The sequence below is a fragment of the Pelodiscus sinensis genome, chromosome 1, assembly GCF_049634645.1.
Source record: "Pelodiscus sinensis isolate JC-2024 chromosome 1, ASM4963464v1, whole genome shotgun sequence".
NCBI classification, from domain to species: Eukaryota; Metazoa; Chordata; order Testudines; family Trionychidae; genus Pelodiscus; species Pelodiscus sinensis.
This window is the reverse complement of record NC_134711.1, coordinates 55,984,278-55,994,990: the sequence shown is the minus strand read 5'-3', so window position 1 is coordinate 55,994,990 and position 10,713 is coordinate 55,984,278. Positions and strand designations below refer to the sequence as shown.

Here is a 10,713-nt window from a genome sequence, read left to right as displayed (position 1 = left end):
GTTGATGGGGATAGTATCAAAGAACTGTTTTTGCTTTGCAGAGAACTGTCAGGTACCATGATTGGAGAGAAAATATTCATTGTGACAAGTCTACCTTGAAGAGAGAACTTCACTTAAAAAATTATCAGTATTTGCACCAACAGAGTAGTTTCGGTGACTGGCAAAATGAAGGCGTTTCTAAGAAAAGTGAGGGAATAAAATACAGACATAGTAGTGACTCACTGTATACTGAAGTGTGACACTTTTATTGCCAAAACACTGTTTTTGTGTTAGATTGAGCAGTAAAGTGAGTGAACTTTATTAAATGTTGGGTCTTAAAATCATGCCTTTAATTCTTGATGTATAAGAAATGGGAGTGGAACACCAGAGTTTACTTTTGCACATTGACGTATGCTGACTTTCCTGTGGAAAACTCCTCTCATGCTTCTATGAGCTGAGAGATCAAAATGTTCCTAACTTTGGAAAAATCAATATACATGACTGGATGCTGATGTCTGCAAAGCTTGCCTACCTGGTTGATATATTCTGCCATCCCAATGAAGTAAACAGGAAAATGCACAGTGGAAACAAGCATCTTCTATCCAACATAGATAAACTGCATTGTTTAAATCTAAGCCCTCTGGTGTGACAAAGCAGCAAAAGGAACGCTAGAAATGTTCCTTTGGGCAAATGAAGCCGATCCTGCTGAAAGTATTTTGGTAATGTTGTTTTTACGCATTTTGAAAGTCTGGAAGAAAAATACAGTTAATATTTATCTTCACTTAAGAAGAGTTTGACTGAGTCCAGATCCTTGGAGTTCCTCTGCAATGCAAAGCACTAAGAATGTTACAATACTCGCTCAAGGTCAGCTTATTGAATCAAGGACAGAACACGTTTTTATAAATAGTTTGATGATAGGCTATTGGACTTTCTGTTTGAAGCTGTGAGGAAAATATCCTGTAATCTCTGACAAATTATGTTCATCTATGTGTCTGACAATTTTATTCTTTACTATAGTATCAACTAATTTGCCCAGTACTGACATTAGACTCACCAGTCTGTAATTGCCAAGATCACGTCTAGAGCCCTTTTTAAATATTGTCATCACATTAGCTATCATCCAGTTATTAGGCATGGAAGCTGATTTAAAGAATAGGTTACAAACCACAGTTAATAGTTCCGCTATTTCACATTTGAGTTCTTCGAGAACTCTTGGGTTAATGCCATCTGGTCCCAGTGATTTGTTACTGTTAAATTTATCAATTTGCTCCAAGACCTCCTTTAATGACACCTCAGTCTGAAACAATTCCTCATATTTGTCACATAAAAAGAATGGCTCAAGTTTGGGAATATCCCCAATACCCTCAGCCGTGAAGATTGAAGCCAAAAATTCATTTAGCTTGTCCGCAATGACTTTATCTGACACTCTCAGCAGTGCCAAGACCTGGCCTGGTGTATGACAGTGGTGCATTCAGTAGGAGGCACAGAACCTGATCAATTAAGCTTTGGATCAGGACCCCATGCTATTCTAAATTTGATTGGTTAACGAGGCATTTCTGGACTCAATTAAGTAGTATACTCTCTGTATGTCAATCATGGTACTCCACAGATGTGGAGGGATTTTGTTACCTTTCATGTATTCAATAGTTTAGTAAGGTGTACATGTACTTATTTACTATGTTTTATCTCAGATCTCTAGGAAGAAATCACAGCCAGTGTGGCCAGAGGCTGTCCAGCACCATCTGTGATTTGGGGGGCTTGTTATGATCATGAGGGTTAGTCAGCAGCCTGGGGACTAAGGAGTTAACTATATCCCTTACCTAGCCAGGTGGAGTGACCAATAGGAATGTAGGTAGGAATTTCAAACTGGGACAAAGGAATTTTTGATTTGTCCCTCCTTGGTTCTGGGCAGTTCTCTCCAGCTATAGAGGGGGACAGACACTATGTCTCCCTCCAAGAAAAGACTCTTTCTTCACTTTCTGTAAGTAGGGTAAAGTTTAGATAAATCCAGTTAGGTTTCATTGTTTTATGGGATCTGCTGTCTGTACACTTTTTAAAAGATGTTTTGGCTTTGCTTTGTAATTAAGTTCTAGGCCCATGGAGTTTCTCCATGAGTATATTTTGTTACCTTTCCATCTAGTCATTATGCTTGCAACAGGAATATTGTGGTGATAATAAGTTTTCTCTTTTCTTTGTATTAACCTGGGATTGGTTTATGGTGGTGTCCTGCTTTTTACTTTAGGGGGTGAGATTTTCCCAAATGGTCTCTCCCCTGGTCTCTTTATTTATATTTGGGTGGTGGCAGCGTAAGTTTTATTCCCAAAATCTAGGGTTTTAAGATTTTGGAGGGAAGTTTTATACCAAATCCTGGTAGACAAGGTTTTGGAGTACTTGCTGGCCCCCACTTCGGCATTTATCGTGCCAGAGTGGGGAAGGAGCAATGACATGCTCCGTTAGCATCTTGATTGTCTAAGGGCCCCACTGTTTTTTTTGGCAGGCTTCCTGCTTCTGATGTACTTAAAAAACATTTTGCTATTACTTTTTGAGTTTTTGGCTAGCTGTTTTTCAAACTCCTTTTTGGCTTTTCTTATTATATTTTTACACTTAATTTGAGAAATGTATGCTCCTTTCTATTTTCCTCACTAGGATTTGACTTCCATTTTTTAAAAGATGATTTTTTATCTCCCACTGCTTCTTTTACTTGGTTATTAAGCCATAGTGGCACTTTTTTGGTTCTCTTGCTGTGTTTTTTTAATTTGGGCGTATACATTTAAGTTGGGCCTCTTTTATGGTGCCTTTGAAAAGTTTCCATGCAGCTTGCAGAGATTTTACTTTTGTCACTGTACCTTTTAATTTCTGTTTAACTACAGGCAGTCCCCGAGTTATGCGGATCCGACTTATGTCAGATCCGCAGTTACGAACGGGGCTTTTCTCGCCCCGGAGGATGCGAGCGGCAGGACGCACAGATGCGCCGTGGTCCCGCCGCCCACGTCCTCTGGGGCGAGAAAAGCTGCTCCGCGTTTCCCTGGTCTGTTGGGGGGGGAGCCCCCACCAGCAGATCAGGGAGACGCGGAGCAAAGCCCCGGAGCATGCGGGCAGCGGGACAGCCCAAATGCGCCGCGGCTGTCCCACTGCCGGCGTCCTCCGAGGCTTTGCTCCCCATCTCCCTGGTCTGCTGGGGGGAGCCTCCCCACCCAGCAAACCAGGGAGACGCGAAGCAAAGCCGCGGGGGATGCGGGCAGGACTACGGTGCATCTCGGTGGTTCTGCCACCCGCGTCTCCCTGGTCTGCTGGGGGGGGGGCGCAGCTAGTGCCCCCTCCCCGCAGACCAGGCTTTTCTTGCTGACGACACCTGGGGTAGAGCAGCTGGGGCGCTGCCGGGTTGGTCCCGCAGCGCCGCTCCTCGGCGCTACTGGACCAACCTGGCAGCACCCCAGCTGCTCTGCCCCAGGCGTCCCCAAGTCAGCTGCTGCTGAAACTGACCAGCGGCTGACTACAGGACCGTCCCCAGCAGACCACAGGCACCGGGACTGAAGCCGCAGCCGCGGGGGGGTCCCGCGCCTCTGAGACTTTGCCAGAGCAAAGCCTCAGAAGCACGGGGAACTGCCGCTGCTGCCGCTCCAGTCCCGGTGCCTGTGGTCTGCTGGGGACCGTCCCCAGCAGACCACAGGCACCCGGACTGAAGTGGCAGCAGCGGCGGGTTCCCGCGCTTCTGAGGCTTTGCTCTGGCAAAGCCTCAGAAGCGCGGGAACCCGCCCGGTGCCCCTGGTCTGCTGGAGACGATCTCCAGCAGACCAGGGGCACCAGAGCAGCTTACGAACAGGGCTTTCTCGCCCCGGAGCTCGCAGGTAGCAATCCGCTACCTCGACCTCCGGGGTGAGAAAGCCCCGTTCGTAAGTGCGGATCCGACGTAAGTCGGATCCGCGTAAGTCAGGGACTGCCTGTAACTCAAGGCTAGCCCCTCCCCTTGTGGGTTCCAGACCCAACTACTCCAAGGAGCAGTCATTTAAGGTATTAAGAAATTTTCTCTCTGCATCTCAGCCTGAGGTGATATGAGGATAGTTGAAATCCCCTACTTTTATTTTTTTATTTTGATTGTCTCTCTAATCTCCCTTAGCATTTCATGGTCACTATCACTGTCCTAATCAGGTGGTCCATAATATTTCCTTTATCTGTCTGTGTCATATCTAGTGTTCAGTGAAATTAGTTTTATAGTGGAGCAGGAAGAGCTACAATAATTAAGGCTCAGAGGAGTACCCCAGTTAAGTCTGTAGCTGTAAAAACAACAGAGTCTTGTGGCATCTTAATGACTTACAGATTTATGTGGGCATAAGTGTGTGTGGGTGCACAAAGCAGTTTTTACCCACAAAAGCTTATGCCCAAATAAATCTGTCAGTCCAAGGTGCCACAGGACTCTCTGTTATTTTTACAATATTTAAGTCTCCCCGATGTGGAAATCAGTAAGCAAAGGGTTTGTCTGGTTTTCTGAACCTAACTCGGTGCATCTCTGCTGGGGTAGGCGACAGACCCCAGCCAGCCCCTATATTCACTCCTTGCAGCAGCAGACAAAGGCAACCTGACTTTTATCCAGGCCTGGCTCTTGCCTGCGCCCCTCATCCCACAATGCAGTTCCATCCAACCAGTGTCCTCCTCGCTGCTCTCTCCCCCCGCCCAGAAGCGAGGGAAGGAGCCAGCGCCCTCGCTCCTGCCTCCAGAGCGGGTTCCAGGGAGGCGGCGTTTTCCACGCGATGCCCGGCCACACAGGTAACGGGGCGGTGGGGGGGGGGGGGGGGTTCTCTGGCGCGTGGCTCGCCGCGCTGCTGCGCGCACCCGGCGAGGAGGGGGAGGGGCAAGCACGTTGCTCCGGACCACGCTGTCGCAAGGTCGCGCCGGAGCATCTCCCGCTCGCTGCCCTTGCCCGCCTTCTCGGCGAAAAAAAAAAAGGCGCCGCTTTGATCCTTCGCCCGCAGCGGAGCACAACGCGCGGGGGGTCTTGCCCGCGGCGGCCAGCGCCTCCCCCGAAGGGCAGCGGCGGACGAAGCGGGGCGGCGGGGACACCTTGACGGCGAAGCCACCCTGTGTGGGGAGGTGAGAGGCGGGGGGCGGCGGGGTGACCCCTCCTCGTCTCCTCGCGGATGAATCTGGGGCGCGGGCCGGCCTGAGGACGGGACCTGTGACGGGGGAGGCGCCGCAGCCCAGGGAGGCCGGTGTAGACAGAGCCAGGCCGCGGGATCGCGGGTCTGCCTGGCCGGGTGGCTGCGCTGCGCTAGGGGGGCTGGCGGCACATAGGCGGTACTCGGGGACGCGTTTCCCGTCTCGCTGGCGCTGTCCGGGCAGGCGGCGTTGAGCGCGCGTTTCGCCCCCACTCCGCTCTGTTCCCGCCCGCGGGCAGCAGCGTTTGAATGGAAGGAACAATGGACGTGGAGGGGAGCCGCGCTCCGGGGAGGGGGCCCTTTTGAATTGTGTTGAAATTCAGTGGCTTGGGGGAGGTACGGGGCCAGAAACACAACCCGAGTCTTCTCCTGAGATGCACAGACGGACAGAGACGCAGCTGTAAGGCGAGTATTTGCATTTTAATTGGGCTAGAATGAAATATTGGGGGGGGGGGGGGGTCATTGTGTGTGTTGGTTACAGCCTTTGCAGCCTTGTACAGTGCCCAGGCAGGAATGCTGCTTTAATAATAAAAAACCAGAATTTGTCTTTATTTTTCAGTATGACATTGATGAATAAGCCTACTGGTAGATTGCAGCAACGTTTTAAAATTAATTATTGAGGGAAAATGAGTATCATCTGTGGAAGAAATAAAAAAAAATGCTATGAATGCGTGTGGTGTATGAATCTCTGGTTTAGTAGAATGCATGAATCAAAGCCAATAATTACTGCCTGGCCAATAGTGAGAGTTTTGTGTAGGCAAGGAATGTTGGCTGGGCCCACTATGTAAATAAATCTAGCACCTCTGTATTCTTTACCATTAAAAGGGAGAAGCTTAGTTGATACAATTTTGGGGTGTTTTGTTGGCCTGCTTTCTCTTATCACATAATTTGTCTCCTCTTTTGGTTTTTGTTCCATTTGTTTTTAAAGTTCAGGTTGTAAATTAATGCCAATTATAATTATAATTTTTCACCTTAATAAAAAAAAGCCAGGTGGTATATGTAAAAACCTGTGCTTTGTTTATCTCATATTAGAAGGAACTGAAATAAAACCCATACTTGGCAGCTGCTAACCTGATTGTCATATAGTATGAACCTGCCAGATACTATTCGATTTATTCAGTTTTCAGCAGAGCTTATATTACTTTTAGGCATTTCTACTAACCTATATTTCAAATGATAATGTGTGCTGCTTTATGGTACTTCGTTCATTTTGGTTGTGTCGAGACTATTGTGTATCTTTTTCTGAAAGAGGCTTTTCTGACTTTTGATCCGTCTACACGGGGCCAAAAGTCGGGGACCATCCCTTCTTCCTCGTAAAAACAAAGTTTACAGCGATGCCGAAAAAAATGTGCCTGCTTTTCCGAAATTCCCTGGACGCAGTAGAGTTTTTCTGGGAAAACTCTGCAGTCTAGACATAGCCTTTGTGTGCATAGGTGGGGGTGTATTGTTTGAAAGAGAACATAAAATGAACTATCATTGTCCTGAAGTTAAAACATTGGTCATAACGAGAGAGGCCCTCAAACAGTTCTTTTAACTCAGAAGTTTATTTTTAATAAACATTTTTTCAAAAAAAATTGTACCATAAACCCAAACTTTTACTAATTGTAAAACAATCTGTCAATGACAAATAAATAATAAGAGATCGGATTCAGACTAGGGAAATAAGAGAGTAGTCGATTATAAGCCTAAACTTGTCAGGCAGTCATATCAACTTCTCACATTCCCCCCCACCCTTGCTGCCTCTATATTAGAGGCAGCAAGCGGGGGCAAGCAGGAGCTGGTGTTGGGGGAAGCCAGCTTAAAAGATAAGGGCCTCAGCAGAAGGGCAGAGGAGGCTGCTCCAGCAGCATCCGCCCCCGCCCCCGCAGACAGGAGCTGCTACCTGCAAAACAACTCCTGTCGGGTCATCTGGTCGCAGACGTGGGCTGCTTCGTGGCTGCAACCCCTGTCCATGGGAGGTCCCAACTTCCCTCTGGGACCATCCGCGGACAGAAGTGGCTATCATCTGGGCAGACAGCCCAGCTTAGTCCTGGCTTGTGCCAGGACCAAATCCTGCTGCAGTTCTGCAATTTAAAAGGCAGTAGGAGCCGGGCAGCCTGCCTCGTCTCCTGCTCCATTTTAAATTGCAGAACCACTGCGGGGTTTGGTCCGTGACCCAGCACGAGCCGAAACTGAGTGAGGCTGCCTGCCCACCTGTCTCCTACTAAATGTCCCATTTCTTTTTCCCATGGGGAAAAGTGTCTGAGCAAAGAGTAGAATTGCTCTGCATTACCACATTTTCACCCCATTTTTGCAGATTTAAGGTGGTTTTGTTCATCCCTCTACAGCAGAACCTAGCATATTGGCCTAAGTAAATATGACCTTTTGAAACATCTATTATGCAGGAAAACATTATTTTAAATAAAAATGTAAAGAATTTTTAAAGGATTTTTTAATCGTGTTGTGCACGATTTATGTTTAGTTCAATTTATGTAAAATAGTTGTATGAACCAAAGAATCAGTTGGCTAAGAAGCACCTTTAGTCTGTTTGGTAGCGTTGCCAGGTGTTCAGTTTTTAATTGTAATACCCCATCAAAAAGGGCACTAAAAGTCCATTCAGCAGCGAAGCAGAGCTATGTCAGACTCCCTGCCTTCACAAACTCCATGCGGCTCCCAGGAGTTGAACATACTGGCCACTCCTAAATGCAGAGGTGGCCATGGGGGCTCTGTTCTCTGCCGCCACCCTAGATGCCAATGCTGGCTCTGCAGCTCCCATTGGCTGGGAACCACACCGAAAGGGAGCGGAGGGGGTGGTACCTGCAGGCATGGGCAGCTTGCAGAGCACCCTGAATCCACTGCTTAGGAGAAGGACATGCCACCCACTTCCAGGAATTTCTTGAGGTAAACACCACCTGACTGAACCCACACCATCTTCCTCTGCCCCAGCCTGGAGTCCCTTCCTGCACCCTAAACCCCTTATCCCCAGAATCCACACCCCCAGTCGGAATCTGCACCTACAACCCAACCCTCTGTCTCAGCCCTTAGCCCCCTCTCATACATTGGGCTCTTCAGCCCCAGCCCATAAACTCCTCCTGCACCACAGATCCCTCATTCCTGGCTCCACCCTACAGCTCACAATCCCAGCCAGAGTACTCACCCATCCCACGCCCCCAGCCTCCTCCTGTATGTTGAACCAATCATTTCTGGCCCCACCCCAGAGCCTACACCCCAAGCCCATGCCCTAGCCTGGTGAAAGTGAGTGTGAGGGAGAGCACGAATGACAGGGGAAGGAGGGAATGTAGTGAGAAGGAGCAAGGCCCTGGAGAATGGGCAGGGTAGGGGTGCTCAGTGTTCTGCAATTAGAAAACCGGCAACTCTGCTATTGGTTCACGTAGTCCAACTCCCTGTAATATGGAAATATTTAAATATTCTAAACCTAAACTAAAAGCTAAAATTACATTTTCTTGCATATCTTGTATTGCTATAATCTGAATCCAGTATAATAGGACTGAACATCTGATCTTTGTAATCTCTTCATTTTCAAAATGCTCTACAGCATTTTCCAATTAACTCTCACACTATCTCTTGATAAACTTAAAAAACAAAAAATAGTATGGTAGCACTTTAAAGACTAACAAAACATGTAGATGGTATCATGAGCTTTCGTGGGCACAGCCTACTTCTTCAGATGACTGGAGTGTTGTATGTCCAGAACCAAAATAAACAGGGTTCTGAAGGAAGGGGAGGGGAATAACAAAGGAAGGCAGTGGGTATATAAATAGCAAAGGGAAAACTTAGCTGGTATGGAAGGCTGTGTCTAGACTACATGCCTCTGTCGTCAGAGGCATGTAGATTAGACACATAGGCAAAGGCAAATGAAGCCGCGATTTAAATGTTCGCGGCTTCATTTAAATTTATATGGCTGCCGCGCTGAGCCGACAAACAGCTGATCAGCTGTTTGCTCAGCGTGCTAGTCTGGACGCTCCCCTGCCGACATCAAAGCCCTTTGTCGGCAGCCTGGTTATTCCTTGTGGGACGAGATTTACTGGGGCTGCCGACAAAGGGCTTTGATGTGGCAGGGGAGCATCCAGACTAGCGCACTGAGCGGACAAACAGCTGATCAGCTGTTTGTCGGCTCAGCGCGGCAGCCATGTAAATGTAAATGAAGCCGCGATCATTTAAATCGCGGCTTCATTTGCCTTTGCCAAAACAACAAATCTACATGGCTCTGTCGATGGAGCCATGTAGTTTAGACATACCCTAACAGGCAAAACTGATAGCCAATAAGCACCTAAAAACTGAATAGTTAAAAGGAGCAGATAAGGACCATTAGTTAGCAATTGGAGAGGAAGAGTACTAACCCCAGAATCTACACAGACAAAGAACCATTGGCACCTTAATGGTTTGGTTGGATTATAATGTCCCAGCCATCAATTCAAACCACTGGCATGCAAATTAAACTTGTGAATGAATTGTAGTTCCAACCCTTCTCTGTGTATTTGGCTTGTGGAATTGGTCTGTAACAAAACAGCAACTTGAAGATCTCTTAATGAATGACCATGCAAATTAGTGTGTTCACCAACAGGTTTCTGTATGTTCCCTTTACGGATATCTGATTTGTGTCCATTGATTCTTTTCTGTATAGACTGTCCAGTTTGTCCAATATATATTGCAGGGAGGCATTGCTGGCATTTGATGGCATAGTTCACATTACCGGATGTGCAGATAAATGAGCCTCTGATTTGGTGGCTTATGTGGTTGGCTCCAGTGATGAATTCGCTTGTATAGATATGTGGGCAGTATATAAATGTTATTTTCCTGTATTACATGAGGAAACTGATATAAAGAAGTTAAGATGTATTACAAAAAGAAAACAAAAACTTGAATTAAGAATAGATTTCTAAGAAGACAGTAGCCTTACTGAAGAGTCTATCAGCACATTTAACACCAATTTAAGTTTTAAATAACTTTTTAGAAGTTCTTTGTTTCCGTTTGGGAATCCTTTTGGTATTTGCTTCCTGGTTTCTTGGCGATAGCCCATAATTTACCATTCTGTAATTTCATACTTATTATGGAAGCCCTGATTTGATATGAGATTTCAGAGATTTGTGGCTTTGCATTCTGGGATTGCTTCAGCAAAATAGCAAATATTAAGAGGATTTCACAGAAAACACTAATGAGAAATAAGTTAAAATGCATTTCTGTGCTGAATACTCCTTATAGCTTGATTGCTGAGGGATCAGAGTAATCTGTATTATAATCCGTTTTCCTTTTTTTGCTTTATTTTTAAGTGAGTTGCCTAAGGGTAAGACGTAAGTCAGTGAGAGAGTTGTTGATTCTTTATACAGGAAACCCCCGAATTGCGACCGCCCGAATTGCGAACCTCTGCACTTGCAACCATTTTTGTAAGTGCGGAAGGGGCCAAAAACCCCTGACTTACATTCTCGGTCCTCATTTACGATAGCACATGACGCTTATTGTAAATGAGGGTTCGAGTTACGACGCCCCTGACTTGTGACTCTTCCCCAGGAACTGATCACGTCGCAAGTCGGGGTCTACCTGTAGTCTTGCATTCAGATTGCAGACCATGATTTCTCAATTT

General features: G+C 46.6%; 1 protein-coding gene across 3 annotated transcripts in view; it reads left to right on the top strand.

The window, feature by feature from the left end:
* Positions 1-4,617: 4,617 nt before the first annotated feature.
* Positions 4,618-10,713, top strand: part of SLC38A1 (solute carrier family 38 member 1) — a 63,872-nt gene continuing 57,776 nt past the window's right edge. The window contains exon 1 of one of the 3 annotated variants that reach the window (XM_075930497.1): positions 4,618-4,743. The gene's annotated coding sequence lies outside the window, so the exon portion shown is untranslated. Of the gene's footprint in view, positions 4,744-4,818; positions 5,068-5,141; positions 5,538-10,713 lie in introns of those variants that run through there. The other 2 variants (XM_075930507.1, XM_006126482.4) reach the window with 2 other exon arrangements.